Source organism: Ornithorhynchus anatinus, chromosome 1 (genome assembly GCF_004115215.2).
Source record: "Ornithorhynchus anatinus isolate Pmale09 chromosome 1, mOrnAna1.pri.v4, whole genome shotgun sequence".
NCBI lineage: Eukaryota > Metazoa > Chordata > Mammalia > Monotremata > Ornithorhynchidae > Ornithorhynchus > Ornithorhynchus anatinus.
In genome coordinates this window covers 155,275,964-155,297,809 of record NC_041728.1, presented here as the reverse complement: position 1 = coordinate 155,297,809, position 21,846 = coordinate 155,275,964, and the positions used below count along the sequence as shown (strand labels likewise).

The window sequence follows — 21,846 nt, the reverse complement described above, 5'->3', positions numbered from 1 at the left end:
CGTAGAAAAAATCTGAACGTAGAAAACAATCTTGATTTGTAAATTGGTTTTTGTTTGCATTTTTAGGGAGGGCTTCTGGATGAGGCCTCCAGATGGTTCCTCTTTACTATTAATAGGCTTGCAGTCGACACAGCGGAGAGAATGTGGCTCTCTGAATCAGGTTTAGGTTCTAGTCTTCCCTTGGCTAATGTCCATCTCCCCCACTTGACTGCAAGCTTCCTGAGGGTAGGGATCGTATCTACCAAGTCTTTTGTCTTATGCTCTCCTAGGTGCTTAGTAGAGTGTTGTGCACACAGTAAGCACTCAATAACTACCACTGATTGATCAGTAGCTCTGGTTCTGCAAATAAAGGAAGGCCTGTTATAACATGCCTGCTATAAGTGAGGAAGGTTTCTGACCAGAAAAATCACCTGAAAAAAAGCTAACACAGACAGCAGCGACTGCTACAGCTACCAAGGAAACCACCTGCTAAAATATGGTATCAGGCCACAGCTGTGCTAACTTCAGCCAAAGTAATGGGTCTTGCTGTTTGAAAAAAATCCTTTTTGTATGTTTTGCAGTGCACGGCACCCTCCCTGACTACTTGTTCACTGCTCTCTGTCCTCCAATAGAAGCTCAATTAGAAGCAGCTTGGCCAGGTGGATGGAGCCTGGGAGTCAGAAGGACCTGGGTTCTAATCCAGGCTCTGCCACCTGCCCTCTGTGTGGCCTTCGGCAAGTCACTTAACTTCTCTATGCCCCAGTTACCCCATCTGTAAAATGGGGATTAAGATTGTGAGCTCCATGTGGGTCAGGGACTGTGTCCAACCTGATTATCTTGTAGACTGTGTCCAACCTGATTATCTTGTATCTACCCCAGTGCTTCGAGCAGCGCCTGACATAAAGTAAGCGCTTAACAAATACCATTAGAAAACAATTGAGTGCAGGGACCTCTGTATAAACCACTATCACAGTAATCACTATAATTCCTTCTCTCGGCTGTAAGGTCAATGTGGGCAGGGCTCATATATACCAAATCTAGTGAATTATACTTTCTCGGTGCTCTGCTAAATAAATACAATTTATTGATTAATAACAATAATAATAATGTTGGTATTTGTTAAGCACTTACTATGTGCAGAGCACTGTTCTAAGCGCTGGGGTAGATACAGTGTAATCAGGTTGTCCCACTTGAGGCTCACAGTCTTAATCCCCATTTTACAGATGAGGTAACTGAGGCCCAGAGAAGTTAAATGACTTGCCCACAGTCACACAGCTGACAAGTGGTAGAGCCGGGATTTGAACCCATGACCTCTTGACTCCCAAGCCCGTGCTCTTTCCACTGAGCCACGCAGTTTCTCTAATCACTTTCTTCATGTAGATTCTTGTTGTTGATGGAAGACTCCATCATTACTATGTGCTTTCTTGTATGTTCCTGTTTCATCGAGAGATGACTGTTTCATATTATCATAAGTGACCAATAGTAGGTTAATAATTATGTGAAAAATTAAGAACACCTTGCCTTGAGCTGTGTGGTGTAGTAGAAAAAGAATAGACAGTTAAAGGACTGAAATCTAATCCTAAATCACAAAACAGCAGTTGCCTGCTATGTGATCTTGGGCACTTAACTTTTTTCTGTGCCGTAGTTTCTTCATCTGTAAAATGGTGATTGAGTAATTGTTTTCCCTCCTTAGCCTGTGAGCTTCATGAGGGACAGGAACTGTCCCTGATCTGGTCATCTAATATCTATCTCAGTGCTTAGTACAATGCTTGGTACATTATAAGTGCTTAATAAATATTAGTTATCATTGTCATTCTTGTTATTATTTATTTTAATAATTCTGTTGCACTTTCCCAAGGTCTTACTACAGTGCTTTGCACACAGATACTTAATAGATGCTGCTGATTGATAGACTGCATTAAATAAAGAATGACACTAGTGATCTAAGTGAACCAGGGGATGACTTTATTCCTGCTTGAGAAAGGAAACTGCCGGTTTGTTCTGGGGCTCCCCCGAGGACTTATGTGAGAGATAGCAGAAATCCAGAGACCCCTGTGTCTTTGGGAAGATCAGTCATTCAGTAGTATTTATTGAGCCCTTACTCTGTGCTGAACTCTGTACTGAGGTTCTAGGAAAAGTGCAATAGAGGTAGTGGACACAATCCCTGCCCCCAAGAAGCTGTTTGGCCAGACAATCTAGTCTCTTTTCTTCCTACTCCTCCTCCCGATCCCCCACCCTTCGCTGGAGACTTTCAGCTGGGCTGCAGTTCCTTGGGAAAGAGACAGCATTTTTGTGCCCCATCACCTCTAGAGTTTAGATTAAGCTTTGCGTACTACAGAAAAATAGCCTGATTTTGATGTTGCAGTCTTTGTCATCAATGGTATCTATTGAGGACTTACTAAGTGCAGAGCTCTGTACTAAGCACTTGGGAAAATACAGCATGCTCCCTGCCCACAACATTGCAGTGTAACAAATAGGATACAGAGAACCAATCTGATTGAGAAGAGGCATTCTGAATTTTAAAAATACCCTTCTGATTTAATTTGTGATTACTGTTTTGGAGTCCTACCTAGTTGAAATGAGCTTTAGGGACAGTCAGCATTCCTTTATACTGAGGATGCTCACAATTTACATATAAATCTGTGTTTATTTGTATAACAGTTTAGTCGTTTAGTGTATTTCATGAATTGAATTTTTTTTTTTTTTTTACCACCTACACTGTTTCTTTTTGTAACAGCTGGGGATTTGGACTTCTCGCTTGGTGTTCTCTCGTTTCTCTGGAATTATCAGATTTTTCATGGAATTTTTTTTGGTCAGGCTCGTCATTATTTTCTTCATGTTGCTGTGCCTTGTGTCATGATAGCACAGTGCTTTGCACACAGTAAGCGTTCCATAAATACAGTCAGATGAATGAACAGTAGGCTTATTTTACGGGGAGCAGGACAAGAGAACACACTCCCTCAGGAGAGTTGGAGAAGAAAATAACATCCAATCTTGCCCTCCCTTGTTCTTTATTTGAAATTAAGAGAAGCAGAGAAGCCGCGTGGCTCAGTGGAAAGAGCCCGGGCTTGGGAGTCAGAAGTCATGGGTTCTAATCCCGGCTCCACCACTTGTCAGCTATGTGACTTTGGGCAAGTCACTTAACTTCTCTGAGCCTCAGTTATTGCATCTCTAAAATGGGGATGAAGACTCTGAGCTTCACATTGGACAACCTGATCGCCTTGTTTCCCCCCAGCACTTAGAACAGTGTTTTGCACATAGTAAGCACTTAACAAATGTCATTATTATTATTATTATATTATTATTAAATTGGCATAGTCCTGCTACCAGTGGAGAATCACTGCCTGAGCAGGGACAGTCTCTATACTCAACTGGTGCCCGCTTTGTTCATTCCTCAGTGCAGCTCTTTTAAATCATCTTGAGCCGGTGTTGAAAGGGAGTGAAGTAACAGCGGCCGTGCTGACAGCGGAATTGGTAGCAACAAGTGCTTAATCCTCTGACTCCAGAAAGACCCCATATATGGATTTCACAGAATGTTCTTCCACGGTTCCCAGTGACTGTGGCAGTTCCTCGCGGTTGAGCGTGAGCCATCGGTTGTGGAGGGAGATTTAAGACTAGAGTTTCCACCGTCAGATCTCTCTCCTTCCTCTCCCCATGTCCCCTCGACCTCTCTGGCATACCGCATCTTTGCCTCTCCCATTTTCCTTGCCCTTCGAAAGGGGTCCAGGGCTCCTTTGTGTTTAGCGGTAGCCCCGATGAACTCGAGCATCCCAGCCAACGGCCCCTCCAACTTGCCGCTTCACTGCCTTACGAGGCAGCCACTTTGTGGAGTCCCATTACTAGGAGCGGGAAGGTCCTCATTTGCCTTTCTTACCCTAGTGATGGTCCTGAGTGCTTTGAATTTGATGTAGGGATCCCCTGCCAGAAGGACAAAGCTTGGCCTGAGGCCTACATAGCCTCTTGTTTCAGCCTCCTCAACCGCAGCACCACCCTCTGGGACCAACTGCAAGTGAGTCATGGCCTAATTTTATTTAGGCCCAAGCTCACCTCTCATTTGGCTTAGTCTTGGGTCCAGTAGTAGGGCAGGCCTGTACTTCTGCCCTCTTGGCATCCTCACCCACAGCCCGTAAAGACGCATAGGCGTCCTTGTGCGCATAAGGCAAGCAGTGCTTCCCCACGCTCAGTAATTCAGTAAAGCCAAGATTTTTAATGTTGTTATAAAAAACAATCTGTAAACTATTTTAATGTCTCTCTCCCCCTGTAGACTGTAAACACCCTTTAGGCGGGGATCACGTCTACTAACTCTGTAGTATTGTAGTTTCCCAGGTGCTGGGAAAGTGTTCTGCAACTAGTAAATGCTCAGTAATTACCACTGAGTGATCGATTAATTTAAAAAAAGTAAGGTATTACATTCTCAGGAGTCACTGACCTGACAAATTATTTGGTTCTGAAGCATGTTAAATGCTGATACTTCAAAATGGAATATCACTTGTATCACTTAAATCTTCGTAGAATTTTTCTCATCTTTTTAAAATATTTTCGGGCCAAGTTAATAACACCCTCCTTCTGAATTAAACTTCTTCACTTCCTTTGACATGAAAATAGAATTTTGATAGTGAGAATTGCAACCAATACTTGAGAAAACAGAAATATTATTGCTATATATAAGACTTGCTGGCAATGTAATATAGCCTCAGTTCCTAGTTTAAGCAAGGTAATCAGTAGCTAAAGCTGGTTATTTTCTGCTGAAGTTATTTATGAGATTATCCTTTTGAAAGACTTGCTTCTCTTAGGTTTTTTTTTGTCTTGACATTTAAAATTAAATAGTGCCTAAAGAAATAACCACGGTAGTCCTGGAGGAAAAGAGAATGACAGATGAATGAAAATGAGTCACATACCACCAGAGCGTTCTTATTTGAAGAGAACCAGACCTGCCTTGGTGGTCAACTCGGACGTCTTTTATGGGGTATGATGTTATGGGACTACATCAGGATCTGTTCTATGCACCAGCAGAAACTATATATGACATTAACTTCCCAGGAAAATGCACTCTGTTTTCCACTAACGCTCAAGTTGGATTCCTGGAAAAGGAAACTTGGTGTAAATCAGCTTTATATGAAGTGTTATTCCCGTAGGAATAGTGTTAAAGAGAGGCTGGAGGAAATCGTGTTCCTGCTGGACCTCAGGGCAAGCTATTTTTAACAAAAAATATGGGGAAAGAATCAACTGGGGCCCACTCCTCTCCTCCTTGAGACACTGTCAATCGCACTAACCTACACCTATTGTTCCTATCTCTCTGACCACTCCTCAGTTTCTTTGGCTGGCTCTCTTCCATCTCTTCTGGATTCCCCTACCCTTCTCAGCCTCTCTCAGAGAACTCATCTAAGCTTAATCTATCAACTCTGTCTACTGCTTCTTCCTCTCTAGCCTGGACTTCTCATCTAAATCCACAGTCCCACACCTCCACTTGGTTGTTCTGCCAGCACCTCAAACCCAACATGTCTAAAACAGAGCTTACTCACCTCCTCTCCAATCTAGTTCCTCCTCCCCCTTGTTTTACCCCCTCTCTGGATAACTTCACCCTCTACTTCTCATTCCAGCAGAATGCAGCCCTGGAGTCATCTTCTGCTCCTCACCGTCTTTCAGTTCTCACATTCAGTCTACTGCAAAATCCTGCCAGCTCCTTACACATTTCCCAGATCCTTCCTCTCCTTTCCACACAAACTGCGCCCACCCTAGTCTAAACCATGGTCAAAGAATAGATTATTGTACCAGACTTTTCATTGGTTTCCCAGCCTCTCACCCACTCCAATATACATCACAAAGTGCTGCAGGGATCATCTTTTTCCACTCTTCAGAAACTTCCATTAGCTTCCCAGTTCCTTTACCATCAAGTAAAATCTCACAACCGGTTTAAAGGCACTCAATCAACTCTGTCCATCTTACATATTCCTTTTTTTTTTTTTTTTTACCAGTAACTCCCCTAACAGCATGGTCTAGTGGGTAGGGCACGGGCCTGGGAGTCAGAATGACCTGAGTTTGAATCCTGGCTCCGCCACTTATCTGCTGTGTGACCTTGGTCAAGTCATGTCACTTCTCTGTGCCTAGGTTCCCTCCTCTTTAAAATGAGGATTAAGACTGAAAGCCCCTTGTGGGATGGGGACTTTGTCCAACCTGATTATCTTGTATCTACCCAGGACTTAATACAGTGCTGGTCACATATTCATTCAATCGTATATGAGTGCTTACCTTGTGTAAAGCACTGTACTAAGTGCTTGGGAGAGTACAATATAAGAATAACCATTCCTGCCCACAACAAGCTCACAGTCTAGAGTTTGTGCTTAACAAATACCACAATTATTATTTTTTTTAATTATTATTATTACTCTGTGTTCCTCCCAAGCCAGCCTTCTAGCTCTACAATCGATCAGTCAATCACTTAATGGTATTTGTTGAGCCCCTGCTGTGTACAGATCCCTTGCTGCGTACAGAGCCCTGTACGAAGCTCTTGGGAGAGTACAGTATAATACAGTTAGTAAGAGCAATCCTTGCCTGGGAACTTGCAGTCTAAATGGGGAGACAAGCATTAAAAACTTACAGGTAGGAGAAATGGGAGAGTTTAAGGATATGTACAGAAATGCTTTGGAGCTGGGGGTGGGGTGACTATCACATGCTTCAGAGGTACAGATCCAAGGGCAGAGGTGACACAGAGGGGAGGGTGAATACGGGAAATGAAGGTTTACTCAGGGAAGGCCTCTCAGAGCAGATGTGATTTTAGGATGGTTTTGAGGGGGGAAGAGTGGTGGACTGTTGAATTTCCCACCTCCATCTTCTTGCTCGAACTATTCCCCAGGTCTAGGAGTAAGTCTACTAAATCTGTTTAATGTGAACAGAAGTTAGAGAAGCAGCGTGGCTCAGTGGAAAGATCCCAGGCTTGGGAGTCAGAGGTCATGGGTTCTAATCCCAGATCCACCACTTTTCAGCTGTGTGACTTTGGGCAAGTCACTCAACTTCTCTGAGCCTCATCTGTAAAATGGAGATCAAGTCTCTGAGCCCCAAGGGGGAACAACATGATCACCTTGTATCCCCCCAGTGCTTAGAACAGTGCTTTGCACATAGTAAGCACTTAACAAATGCCATTATTATTATTATTAGGAGGGGAGATAATTCTACAGTCAGTCTGGCTGCCCTTGCTCTGCTCTCCCCCACAGTCTAAAAGCATTTCCAGACCATGCCTCCGCTTCAGTTGGATAATGAAAATGGAGACAGGCACAAGTTGGTTGTCCTCTGGGCTTCCCAAATCTACATTTCAGAGGCTAGGAATTTATATGGCAAGTCAAGTTAATTGTTTTTAAAATTAACAGTGATACATTTTTCAACAACTCAGAAGGTTTTCAGTGCTCCAGAAAGTTATTCCTATAAAATCGGGTTTTTTTCCTTTCCTCCATAGAATCCCCATTAAAATAGTTTGTTGCTTCAAAATCTCTGTTTTGCATTATTCTAACAATGGTAGTCCCTAGAGCGACACTACTGCCACACACGAAGTAGAGCTATAGATGCAGTGGAATGTATTTTGAGTAACCACTTTGAAAATTCTTTTTGAATATGTCATTATTTAGTAAGTACTTACCACATTTAGTGTTTAACTATTTGGCTACTTATTCTTTCTACCATTTCTACCCCATGGGACTTCCCAGGCTAGATTTGGAAAAGGAGGAAGAGGGTTAGCAAGAGTTGTGAGGAAAGAAATGCTAACTTGATAGGGTTTTTCTTTGCTGTGTACTTTTTAGACTCCCTTTTTCTGTCTTTATATCTTAAATTTCCACCCGTTTCCCTTTTCTGGGGGCAGTAAGTTTATTTGATTGCACACTGTTGTAAAACAGGATCTGTATGTGCCCGTTTTTATTCTGGGTATTGCCTTTGAATATGAAATTACAAATCCTAAATCAGGGAAGATTAGAATCTGGAAGAGAGAATACTTACTGGGCATTAGTGGAAAGTTGAGATGGGAGAAATAACGGGCTTCTTAATTTCTTGTGCGATTTTTGGGAAGTACTTAACCTCTAGAACTTGGATTTCCTTACCTGTGAAATTTGGTTACTATAATCCATCCCTAGGATGTTGGGAGAATTTACGGAATTGTTTTAAGGAGTTTTGGATTGCTTTGAAAATCTTGTACTGTACATATGAATGTCATAGATAGTATCATCATTAATCATGCCTTGAATTTATACATGCCTGAATTTTCATTTAGTGTTTGTCATCCATTATCAGCAGCAGTGAAGCAGCTGCTCAGAGAAGCAGCGTGGCTCAGTGGAAAGAGCCCGGGCTTTGGAGTCAGAGGTCATGAGTTCAAATCCCAGCTCTGCCACTTGCCAGCTGTGTGACTGTGGGCAAGTCGCTTCACTTCTCTGTGCCTCAGTTACCTCATCTGTAAAATGGGGATGAAGTCTGTGAGCCCCACATGGGACAACCTGATTCCCCTGTGTCTACCCCAGCGCTTAGAACAGTGCTCTGCACATAGTAAGCGCTTAACAAATACTATTATTATTATTATTATTATTATCAGCAGGCTTCATTTCCTTGTTACCTTAAACGCTATTATACAGAAGGAATCCTGCCCCCACCAAATACCCTTCATCTATAAATACAGGAAATTAAGCTCCTAAGTGATTCCTGCTTAGTTCTGTGATTCCTGTCCTAAGTCTGCACAGAGTAAGCACTCAACAAATATGATTGTATGAATGAATGAGTTCTCCAGTAAGAGAGAAAATCGTGGATGATCACAGCCAGCTTAAAAATATAACATCAGAGAGCATAATTTTATGAATATGCTCACAAATCAGGGTAAAGAATGAATGTAAAAGTTTTAAAAAAATCAAGTTTTATTTTTTAGGCTTTTCAGATTTTTTTGTTTTTCATTCGGTCTCAGTTTTATTCATTCAGGGGTGTGGTAGTCACTTTTTTGAGATTGTAACTAGGAGAGATTCACTTCACAAAACAAGACATTAGTTCTGACTATTGAGAAAATAACTTCCAATTAAAACCATGAAAAATGCTAAAGCACCCAGATCTGATGGTATTCCTGAAGAAATCTACAAACACGGAGGGGGATTGAATCCTCAGACATCTGCACAAGCTTTTCCTCAACCTATGGAACCCAGAGAAAATGCCCCAAAATGTCACCACAATTACTATCTTTTCGAAGAAAGGGAAAACCCTGACTGTGGAAACTAAGAGAAGAGTGTGGCCAAGTGGATAGAGCACAGGCCTGAAAGTCTGAAGCACGTGGGTCCTAATCCTAGCTCTGCCACTTGCCTGCTGTGTGGTCTTGGACAAATCACCGACCTTCTCTACATCTCAGTTATCTCCTCTGTAAAATAGGGATCAATACTGTGAGTCCCACGTGGAACATGGACCCTATCCAACCTGATTACCTTGTATCTACCCCAGCACTCGGTTTAGTGCCTGGCACATACTAAGCACTTAAAAAATACCATAAAAAAGAAAACCTCCGACAGCATCAAATGGCTCTCCATTTCTGACAAGATTCTCCAGCACCTTTCTGGATGCCTACAGAAGAATATATTAGGAGTTTGGAAGCTGCAGTCAAAATAATGATCATAATTGTGGTATTAAGAGATTAACTCTATACCAAGCCGTCTGCTAAGGGCTGGGGTATATACAAGAAAATAAGGTTGGACACAGCCCCTGTGCCACGTAGGGCTCACAGGCTTCATTCCCATTTTACAGTTGAGGGAACTGAGGCACAGAGAAGTGCCTAAAATCACATGGCAGACAAGTGGCTGAATCAGGACTAGAACCCATGTCCTTCTGACTTCAAGGCCTATGCTCACCCATCAGGGCACTGCCTCACAGTTGTTCGCTGTGGCCAACAAGCAAAGACCTGGAGTGCATTCAGCTTTCCAAAATTGAAGCGATGCTCACAGCTGTGTGTGGAGGGTGGTAAATAAAGGGAGGAAGTCAGGTGATGCAGAAAGGAGAGGGAGAAGAAGAAAGGGGGACTTAGTCAGGGAAGACCTCTTGGAGGAGATGTGTCTTCAAAAAGGCTTGGAAAGGGGAAAGAGTAATTGTAGGATATGAGGCGGGAGGGCGTCCCACACCAGAGGGTTGGTGGTAAGATAGACAAGATAGAGGTACACTGAGAAAGTTAGCATCAGAGGAGTGAAAATGTGTGGTCTGGGTTGTAGTAGTAGAGCAGCGAGGTGAGGAGGAGGAGGCAAGGTGATTGAGAGCTTTAAAGAGGATTAATGGTTTAATGGGGATTAAGACTGTGAGCCCTGGTGGGGGAGGGACTGTTCAATGTGATTATCTCCCCCAGTGCTTAGTACAGTGCCTGGCACAAGTACTTAATATTACCATTAAAAAAAGGAAAGATTTATTGTCCAAATTTTCCTATTTGCATGATGGTTCAGTTTTCTGAAGATATGGTTTTTTTTCTATATACCAATGGACTAATTGTTCATTTTATTGCAAACACCATGGAGAAAGGAACATGATTAATAAATTCCAAAAGGTAGTTAGCTGTTTAAACTTCACCTATCTTACAGCATTTTACCTTCTAATAATGATCGTGAAATACAACTTCTCAACTAAACCGAGGAAACTGATTTGAGGGGATTTTGTTATAGTATATGGGATTTTATGATGTGAAGGTCTTTTTACAACATTAAATTGTATAGTGTGTTTCCAGTACCGACCTTCAATGTATTTTTTGTTATTGTTTTTATACTGTTTTTAAATCAGGTTTAACTGATGCAATCATCTTTCCTAAATGCTTAATTAGGATTACCAATGTTTGTTGCATTTTAGGAGAGCTTCTTTTGAAGGACGTATTGGATTACTTAGTGTAAAGTACTGATTTTTTCTTGGAATATTTCTGATTTGCATTGGACATGGTTTCATATGCCAAAATGATGCAGATTGTGAATGGGGTTACCACTTAGTATGAGGTAAAAATAGTGTGAGTTATTTTTGTCCCTCCAAAAATACACCATGAGGAAAATCTGTCCAAGATCAGGCAGTCCACTTGTTTGAATTGGGAATGTTGAGGAGAGTCTCCATTAGCATAGCCTACTGGAAAGAAGGGAGGGCTGGAAGTCAGAAGACCTGGGTTCTATCAAGCAGTTGTATTTACTGAGTTCTCATTATGTGCCGAGCATTGTTCTAAGTGTTTGGGAGAATACAGCAGAATTAGCAGACACATTCCCTGCCCATATGAGCTAACAGCCCAGAGGGGGAGAGAGAGATTAATATGAATAAATAAGTAATTTATAATATAAAGATATGTAACTACTTTGGAGTTGGAGATGAGCAGATATCGAATTTCCAAAGATCACAGATTCAAGTGCGTAAATGATGCAGAAGGGAGAGCGAGCTAGGGAAAAGAGGACTTAATCAGGGGAGGCCTCTTCGAGTTGATGTGACCCTGGTAATGCTTAGAAGGTGGAGAGAGTGGCAGTGTGGCATATATAGAGGGGGAGAGAGTTCCAGGCTAGGGGGAAGTTGTGGGAAAGGGTTCGGCAACGAGATAGATGAGATCGGGGCATAATAACTAAGCTGGCAGTAGAGAATGTGCTGCCCGGGCTGCAGTAGGAGATTAGCGAGGTGGGGTAGGATGGGACGAGCTGATTGAGGGCTTTAAAGCCAGTGGTAGCGTGTTTCTGTTTTATACGGAGGTAAATGGGCAGCCATTGGAGATTCTCGAGGTGTGGGGAGACATGAACTGAACTGTTCAGCAGAGTGAACTGTGGATTGGAGAGGGGAGAGACAGGAGGCTGGGAGGTGAGCCTGGGAAGCGGATGCAGTAATCAAGCCAGGATAGGATAAGTGCTTTCAACAGCACGGTAGCAGTTTGGATAGAGAGGAAACGATGGATTTTAGCAGTGTTGCGAAGGTAGAACCAACAGGATTTGGCGACAGATTGGATATTTAGGTGGAATGGAAGAGACTAGTCAAATACAACCCAAGATATTGGTCTTGTAAGGTAGGGAGGATAGTGGTGTCATCTGTAGTGATGGGAAAGATGGGGGAGGACAGGGTTTGGGTGGGAAGATAAGTTCAGTTTTGGACATATTTAATTTGAGGTGTTGGCAGGACATCCAAGTAGATATGTCTTGAAGGCAGGAGGAAATGTGAGATTTCTGGGTAAGAGCAGGGGAGAGTTTAGGGATTTAGGTTTCAATTTTGTTGTTGAAGTTGTTGGAGATGTAGATTTGGGAGTCATCTGAATAGAAGTGGTAATTAAAGCCATGGGAGTGAATGAGTTCTCTAAGGGATTGAGTGTAGATGGAGAATAGAAGGGGACCCAGAACTGAACCTTGAGGGACCCCCCACGGTTAGGGAGTGGGAGGAAAAGGAGGAGCCCATGAAGGAGACTGAGAATGAATGGTCAGAGAGAAGAAGCATTGCTCAGTGGAAAGAGTCCAGGCTTGGGAGTCAGAGGTCATGGGTTCTAATCTCAGCTCTGGTACTTGTCAGCTGTGGGACTTTGGGCAAGTCACTTAACTTCTCTGTGCCTCAGTTACCTCATCTGTAAAATGGGGATTAAGAATGTGAGCCCCACATGGGAAAATCTGATTACCTTGTATCTCCCCCACTGCTTAGAACAGTGCTTGGCACATAGTAGGCACTTAAATGCAATTCATTCAGTAGTATTTATTGAATGCTTACTATGTGCAGAGTACTATACTAATGGCTTGGAATGTACAAATCGGCAACAGATAGAGAGAGTTCCTGCCCTTTGACAGGCTTACAGTCTAATCGGGGGAGACAGACAAACAAGAACAATGGCAATAAATAGAGTCAAGGGGAAGAACATCTCATTAAAACAATAGGAAATAAATAGAATCAGGGTGATGTACATCTCATGAAACAACATAAATAGGGTGATGAAGATATATGCAGTTGAGTGGGCGAGTACAGTGCCGAGGGGATGGGAGGGGACAAAGGGAGGAGCAGAGGGAAAGGGAGGAGAAGAGGGTTTAGCTGCGGAGATGTGAAGGTGGGGTATAGGGAGCAGAGGGAAAAGGGGGGAGCTCAGTCTGGGAAGGCCTCTTGGAAGAGGTGAGCTTTAAGTAGGGATTTGAAAAGGGGAAGAGAATCAGTTTGGCGGAGGTGAGGAGGGAGGGCGTTCCAGGACCGTGGGAGGCCGTGGCCCAGGGGTCGACAGCGGGATAGGCGAGACCGAGGGACGGTGAGGAGGTGGGCGGCAGAGGAGCGGAGCGTGCGGGGTGGGCAGTAGAAAGAGAGAAGGGAGGAGAGGTAGGAAGGGGCAAGGTGATGGAGACCCTTGAAGCCTAGAGTGAGAAGTTTTTGTTTCATGCAGAGGTTGATAGGCAACCACTGGAGGTTTTTAAGAAAGGGAGTGACATGCCCAGAGCGTTTCTGCAGGAAGATGAGTCGGGCAGCGGAGTAAAAAATAGACTGGAGCAAGGAAAGAGAGGAGGAAAGGAGATCAGAGAGAAGGCTGACACAGTAGTCTAGCCGGGATATTACTATTATTATTAGGAGGAGGAGAACCAAGAGAAGACAATGTCTGAATCCAAGATCGGCTGAAGTTTCAAGGAGAAGAAAGGGGGTGGGGTCAGAGGTGACTGAGAGGCCTAGGAGGATTAGGATGGAGTAGTGGCCTTCAGATTTGGTGAGAAAGTCATTGGTTACCTTAAAGAAGGTTGTTTCTGTGGAGTGAAGGGGGCAGAAGCCAGATTAGAAGGGATCAAGGAGAGAATTGGAGTTTAGGAAGTAGAGGCAACAGGTATAAACAACTCTCAAGAAGTTTGAAGAGAAATAGTAGGTGAGAGATGGGACTACAACTGGAGGGAACCATGGGGTTAAGGGAGGGTTTTTTTTAGGATAGGGGATATATAGGCATGTTTTAAAACACTGGGGAAGAAGCCATTAAAAGTGAACAGCTGAAGATAGGAGGGAAGAAGAGAGGGGGCGAGTGTTTTAAAAAGATATGAATAGATGGGGGTTAGAAGCACAGTTAGAGCGTGTAGATTTAGGGAGGGGACAGACAGATTTCATCTTGAGCTACTACAGGGAACATGGACTTGAAGAGGGTGGAGGGGGAGATTGGAGAGGAGCAGGAGGTTTTAGGGATTTAGGTTTCAATTTTGTAGTTGAAGTATATAGCCAGGTTATTAGGGGAAATAGATGGTGCGGGCAGGTGGGCAGGATGTTTGAGAAGGGAGTTAAATGTCTGACAGGAGAATTGGGCATGGGAGTGAGTAGGAAGAAGAACTTTTTGTCAGAGTGGAGGACAGACTGAGGAGGTGATCCAGGGTTGGGGCTTAGTTGTAAGAAACCGTCTGAGGAACCGGGGGGCAAGAGAGGGTGAGGAGAGAGTGGTGTTAAGTGTGTCTTTTTTTTCCTATGGTATTTGTTAATCACTGTACGGAGCCCTGGGTAAGATACAAGCTGTTTAGTTTGGACACTGCCCAAGTCTGACATGAGGTTCATAATCTTAATCCCCATTTTATAGATGAGGTAGTTGAGACTCGGAGAGGTTAACTGACTTGCTCAAGGTCACACAGCAGACAAGTGGCGGAGCTGGGATTAGAACCCTGGTCCTTCTGATTCCGCACCCGTGCTGTATCCCCTAGGTCATGGAATTGAATCAGGACATAATAATTTTCATCATTTGCAGTCTGCACATCTCTTAGTCACCCAAATTTTAAAATAACAAATGAAAAAGGAAACGAGAAGGAGTGCCACTCCCCCGATTAGACTGTAAGCCTGTCAAGGGGCAGGGATTGTCTCTATCTGTTGCCAAGTTGTACATTCCAATCGCTCAGTTCAGTGCTCTGCACATAGCGCTCAATAAATACTATTGAACAATTATGTGGAACTAAAAGGTGAAATGAAGTCTAGAAATACCTTGATGAATCCTCTTCTTAATTCTTTGATTAGTCAGCAGATGGTGCTGTAGTATTCGGAAGGGCTTCATTTATTCATGCAAGTGTCATCCTCTGTCTCTGTCTTCTCAATGTTCTGAGTTCTCCTTGATTTCCCTTTTTAGGAAACATTTTATGAGAGTCATAGGAAGCTGAGGGGGAACCCAGTGTAAGAGTATTGTTTAGAGATGCTTACAATTTCACAATAAAAATTCAGTTGAGACATATAGAGAATTAATGGACTGCTTTGGGGAGGTCCATTGTTTGGCTTGGATTAGGGCCCCCGGTGCAAGAACCTGGTTTGCTTTTATAAAACTCCTGCAAAAAGTTTAGCTGTCTGGGTGGTATTTGTGGCACTTCTTCTGTATCTGGCATCCTGCAAATATTCTCTAATCTATGCCTTGTCATTTTGTAGGTCTTGGGAGTCTCTTATTTAGGAGGTGGGAGGGAATATCGTTGATTGAGAGCCATTGCTTAGCACATTCATTCAGTGAGAGTAGAACATTGCTATTAACTTTACAATCGTATGAGATTTTATGACTTTCCCACATTTTAGCATTAATACCCACACTTGTTCCCCTTATTTATCCCCCTTCCAGCTGCACAAAACATGTGCACATTTGTAAATTTATTTATACCAATCTCCCCGTTTAGACTGTAGGCTTATGGGCAGGGAATGTGTCTGTTATTATATTGTACTCTCCCAAGAGCTTAGTACAGTGCTCTGCACACAGGAAGCGCTCAATAAATACGATTGACCCACATCATCATTGAAATGTCTCGTGATCAACTCATTAGATTTTTGAAGTCTTCATACCGAGCCTTTCCAGATCCTTGTAGAATAGTTTTTCGTTGCTGGTAGCCAAATTGCTTTTATTTTATTGGCAGCCTAATTATTGTATATAGGAAGACAAAATAAATGTTGAACTCTAGGGTTACTAAGTACACTGAGAAAAAACCTTATCTACTTTTAAGAAACTTATCTGAGTAAAATCACCCAGTATTTGTAGCATAGTGACTCTTGATTTCCGTTGAACTTTGACATTTTTCCTGGTGGTGTGTGCACTCAGTTCTTCTAAAACGTGTATTTTGGTCAAGGCACACATGTGAGTTCTTTAATGCCCAGTCTTTCAAGAACACACCTTCCTGTGGTATAAAAGATCTGAATGCATCTTAAAGTCAGGGATTTAAACTGTTAATATCCTCTAGGTCATTATGGGTTTTCAAGTTTTTAGATACTTTCCCTTAGCTTATGGTTTCATCTGATATCCCCTCTCCATCCTTTGCAGATACCCTCTCTAAAAAAATCCAATCTCTGTCTCATCCAGGCTCCCAGTAAGAGATGCCCGTAAATTAATGATGGTGATGATGATGATAATAGCAATCATCATATTTGTTAAGCATTTACTTATGCACCAGGTACTGGGGAAGGTACAGGTTGGATACATTTTGTAACCCATGTGGGGCTCACAGTCTAGGGAAGGAGAAAAAGATTGAATCCCCATTTTAAAAATGAGGAAACTGAGGTCCAGAGAAGTTAACTCAAGTCACCCAAAAAGCAAGTAGCTGGATTAGAACCCAGATCCTCTGATTCCCAGGCCTGTGCTCTTTCCCCTGGGCCTCACTGCTTCCCAAACAAATACCTCCGTATACTTCTTCCTCGCTTTTTCTCCTCATCCTCTTAAGTCTCCCACAGAAACGGAGAGCAACAAGAGCAGGTGACAGAAGCAAACGACAAAAGTTGGGACAACACTCTAAGTGCTAATGAAACTGAATTTTCAAACCTCCCTTTATGCCATTTGAGACCTAAAATAACACTTCTTTCGTCATTTCATAATCTTAAAATTATCCTTTAACCATGCCTTTTGTTTTTATCAGATGGATAGGTTGTGTCTATTTTGGTCGACATGTTTTAGAAAATATAGGTTTACTGATATAGAATGGCTTCTTAATTACTTGTCCCCGAACATCTAGATTTTTAGACAGATAGAGATTTCGTAAAATCTCTTGGAAACCATCCCGGAGTTTAGTGGCTCACATTGTTAGGAAATTTCAGTGTATGTTTTCCTTTGTTTACTTTTATTCCACTGCTGCTAATGCTCTCTTCTTTGTTGATGATGATGGTATTTGTTAAGCACTTACTATGTGCCAAGCACTGTTCCGAGCACTGGGGTAGATACAGGGTAATCAGGTTGTCCCACATGGGGCTCACAGTCTTAATCCCCATTTTATCCAGTGGTAAATATATGCTCTGTTTGGTATTTATGTTTTCAAAGTGCATTTTATTACGTCCTTGCAGTGTTTGTGTAGTCGATTCATGTACATTTAACTTTCACCTTTTCTGATAAACTAGTCTTTCTAGCCCCAATTTTTATTTTAATAATATTCTTCCTTGTACATGTTTCATAATATGTATATTTCTTGACAATCCTTTTACTAAAAGAAATTCCTGGCCTACTCTAGGGTATGGTGCTTCATCTTATGTATTCTAAAATAACACCGGTCTTTTGTTTTCCTCTCACGTTGCTATTGTAGATCTAATATGTGCAGTCTATTAACCCAGAATCTATTTTTGAACTCGTCTTTGTTTTCCCACATGTTGCCAATCTGTGTTTTATGCTGCTTTATCTGAACTGTAGCTTACCTTTCACCAAACCAAATATAACTTGGTGGCTAGTGTCATATTTCAGGTTGCAAAATCCAATTCCAGACTACAGTGAAGATAGTGACAAACTAAAAACTGTCCATGTATATATATATATCAGTTACTTTCAGGAGCAAATATTGATTTAATGTCAGCATAACCAATTTGACGATTAAAATGTACGAATTATCTAAATTCTCATATTTTATTTCCCTTGTGTGGATTTCAAGATATAAAACAGTTCCCACCTTGCCTTTGCCTTCTTGGTTCATGTAAAGCACTTCCAAAGCTCTGAAACAGAGGACAAATTAAATTCTCATTAAAACTGTTAAAGATGCAGGAAGCCATGATTGGGAAACAACTTTGAGACCTCCTTACCCAGAAAGATCAAGGGCTGAGTGGAAGGTGGTGCCTTTGTCTTGGGGTTGTACAGGTTAGCAGAGGAAGTGGCAAGAGTGGGAATTTTATGGGTGGGAGTTTTACTGCTCTGAGTTCATCGAGGGCTAAGATGCCTGTGAACATGCTGTCAATATTAATACGTTGAAAGTAGATCCAGCAGACCACAGATTCTGCCTCCATGCCTGTAGGATGGGAATAGAATTGTCAAAGAAAGAGTTAAACATTACTCCAGAGTGAGGAGAGAGGGATTTTAATAATAATAATGTTGGTATTTGTTAAGTGCTTACTATGTGCAGAGCAGTCTTCTAAGCACTGGGGTTGATACAGGGTAATCAGGTTGTCCCTCGTGAGGCTAACTGTTAATCCCCATTTTACAGATAAGGTAATTGAGGCACAGAGAAGTTAAGTGACTTGCCCACAGTCACACAGCTGCCAAGTGGCAGAGCCGGGAGTCGAACCCATGACCCCTGACTCCGAAGCTCAGGCTCTTTCCACTGAGCCATGGTGCTTCCCCCAGTAGTCAACTAACAATAACGAGTCCGGCACCCTGCCCTCCTTAGGAGTCTTTCACGTAATAATAATAATAATAATGTTATTTGTTAAGCGCTTACTGTGGGCCAGGCACTGTTCTAAGCGCCAGGATAGATGCAAGATAATCAGGTTGTCCCACGTGGAGCTCACAGTCTTCATCCCCATTTTACAGATGAGGTAACTGAGGCATAGAGAAGTTAAGCAGCTTGCCCAAGGTCACAGAGTAGGCAAGTGGCGGAGCTGGGATTAGAACCCCCGTCCTCTGTCTGGCTCCCAAGGCCGTGCTCTTGCCACTAAGCTACACTGCTATAGACTGCACCTGAGCAGCGGAGCCTAGTGGAAAGGGTAAGGGCCTGGGAGTCAGAGGATCTGGGTTCTAATCCTGGCTCAGTTGCTTGCATGCAGTGTGATCTTAGATAAGTCATTTCTCTGCCTCAGTTTCTGGATGTGCAGAATGGGGAGTCATTCCCCGTTCTCCCTCCTTCTGAAGACCATGAGCCCCATTCAACTTGGTGTTTGAGTTTGAGAGGCCGAGGCACTGCGGCAAGCACGGAGTGCTAAGGGAGTGGCCCGGGAGGAAGGGAAGACAGGGGGGAACAGTGACACAGAGAGAAGCAGAATCTTGGAAGCAGTGTGGCCTAGTGGCAAGAGCCCAGGCTTGGGAGTCAGAGGTTGTGGGTTCTAATCCGGACTCTGCCACTTGTCTGCTGTGTGACCTTGGGCAACTTGCTTCACTTCTCTGTGCCTCAGTTCCTTCATCTGTAAAATGGGAAATAAGACTGTGAGCCCCATATAGGACCACCTGACTGCCTTGTATCTACCCCGGCACTTAGAACAGTGCTGGGCACATAGTAAGTGCTCAACAAAGACCATCGTTATTATTATGTACCGAGGGACAGATCTGACAGCTCTCTAGCCAGAGCTGTAGAAATTTTCCAGTTGCTGCTGGTGGTTAATCAGATAAGCCATGCTTTTTCTTACTTTCTTATCTTGCTCAGTCCTTCCACCCTCTCCTGTCCTCACTGCCCTTCTTTACATCTGGGCTTCCATTCTGCAGTTTTGAGGAGACGTAATAATAACAATAATGATGGTATTTGTTAAGTGCTTACTATGTGCCAGGCACTGTACTAAGATATCCCTGCCACTCTGATAGTCTCTTCGAAACCAGCTCATTTTGTACATGTCGAGAAGCAGCATGGCTAGTAGAAAAAGCCCAGGCCTGGGAGTCAGAGGGCCTGTGTTCTATAATCCCAGCTCAGCCACTCACCTGCTGTGTGCTGCTTGCCTGTTTGCTTCCCCGCCAAGAGCTTAGTACAGTGCTTTGCACCCTGTAAGCGTGTAATAAATACAGTTGAATGAATGAATATGTGACTCTGGGAAAGACACTTCTCTTCTCTGTGCCTCAGTCTCCTCATTGATAAAATGGAGAGTCAGTGTCTCTATTGATTCCTACTTAGACTCTGAGTCCCATAGGGACTGTGTCTGCTCTGGTGATCTTATGTCTTCCCCAGACCTAGAACAGGGTTTGGCTCATAGTAAATGCATTACAAATACCATAATTATGAATGTTATTACTGGAGTTATGTCCTCTTCTTTCCCTGCCATACTGGTCCTGTCCAGCATCCTTGCCCTAGTCCTCAAAGCCATGGGGCAGCAGGGATGAAACCAGTGGAAAAAAAACTGCTTTGCGCACTATGGGTAGGCAGATTTGAAGGATAATAATAATATAATGTTGAGTAGAGGATAAGTTAAAAAAAAAAAAAAAAGCAAAGAAAACCTAACCTGATAAGATAGGCATCAGCAGGTAGATTTCCAGAGCTTTGCTTGCAGCTGCTAGAGAGTTCTTAACCGAATTACTTTTCATGCATTCTTTGAGCATTTCGAATGGTTCTTCAGGCACTTCACTGTAAGTGCTGTATAAATGTCATCGTGGATTACTTAATTATAGCCCTCAGAAAGGGAACCGCGTAGAGCGTTACAGAAAAGTGGTAGTCCATGCACCATCACCTCGTTAATTCTCTCTCCTGCTATAGAACCTTGTTCTTCTTCTCTATGTGGTTTAGTGGAAAGAGCATGGGCTTAAGAGTCAGAGGTTGTGGGTTCTAATCCCGGCTCTGCCACTTGTCAGCTGTGTGACTTTGGGCAAGTCATTTCACTTCTCTGGGCCTCAGTTACCTCAACTGGAAAATGGGGATTAAGATTGTGAGCCCCACGTGGGACAACTTGATTACCCTGTATCTTCTCCAGGGCTTAGAACAGTGCTAGGAACATAGTAAGTGGTTAACAAATGCCACCATTATTATTATTATTCTCCTTCTCCTCTACCCCATCCAGCTGTTGTCTATTTCACCACCTACCTCTCGCCTATCCTGCTTGTGGCAAGGACCGTCCACCCTTTTCATATCTGACAGACAACTACCTCCCCGACCCTTCAAAGCCTTATTGAAGGCATATCTCCTCCAAGAGACCTTCCCTGACTTATGCCCCCATTTCCTTTTCTCCCACTCGCTTCTGCATCACCCTGACTTTATTCACCACCCACCTCCTCCAGCCCCAGAACACTTATAATAATGTTGGTATTTGTTAAATGCTTACTATGTGCAGAGCACTGTTCTGAGCGCTGGGGTAGATACAGGGTAATCAGGTCGTCCCACGAGAGGCTCACAGCTAATCCCCAATTTACAGATGAGGTAACTGAGGCACAGAGAAGTTAAGTGACTTGCCCACAGTCACCCAGCTGACAAGTGGCAGAGCCAAGATTCGAACCCATGACCTCTGACTCCTAAGCCCGGGCTCTTTCCACTGAGCCACACTGCTTCTATATGTACATATGTACAACGTACTTATGTATATTGTAATTTTTTTTTGTATTAATGTCTGTCTCCCCCTCTTATCTTATTGTGGACAGGGAATGTGTCTGTTATATTGCTGTGTTGTACTATCCCAAGCACACAGGACAGTGCCCTGCACACAAAAGGACTCAGTAAATATGATTGATTGATTGTTGGCTTGACAGTAATGTAGAGAGCTGTGTTGCAGCTGGAGAGAGAGGCTTAAAGACAGTAGTCAGGAATTATTTCTGTTTGATGCATGGCAATAGAGAGAGAGAACCCTTGGGGAAAAAAAATGGTGAAAATAATGAAGAGTGCATTTTATATGGAACTGGGAATTGTCCAGCTATTTATACTACAGCTCAATATTTTATAAGAAAACGAGCATTTTTGTGAAAGTAGCAAAATGTCATTTTTATTCTTTCAATTATAATTCTGTTGTATTGTAATTCATTCATTCAATTCATTCAATAGTATTTATTGAGCACTTACTATGTGCAGAGCACTGTACTAAGCACTTGGAATGTACAATTCGGTAACAGAT

At 42.9% G+C, this 21,846-nt stretch overlaps 1 protein-coding gene across 6 annotated transcripts in view; it reads left to right on the top strand.

The window, feature by feature from the left end:
* IFT80 (intraflagellar transport 80) overlaps positions 1-21,846 on the top strand; it is a 159,955-nt gene that overhangs the window by 76,452 nt on the left and 61,657 nt on the right. The gene's annotated exons all lie outside the window — the stretch shown is intronic.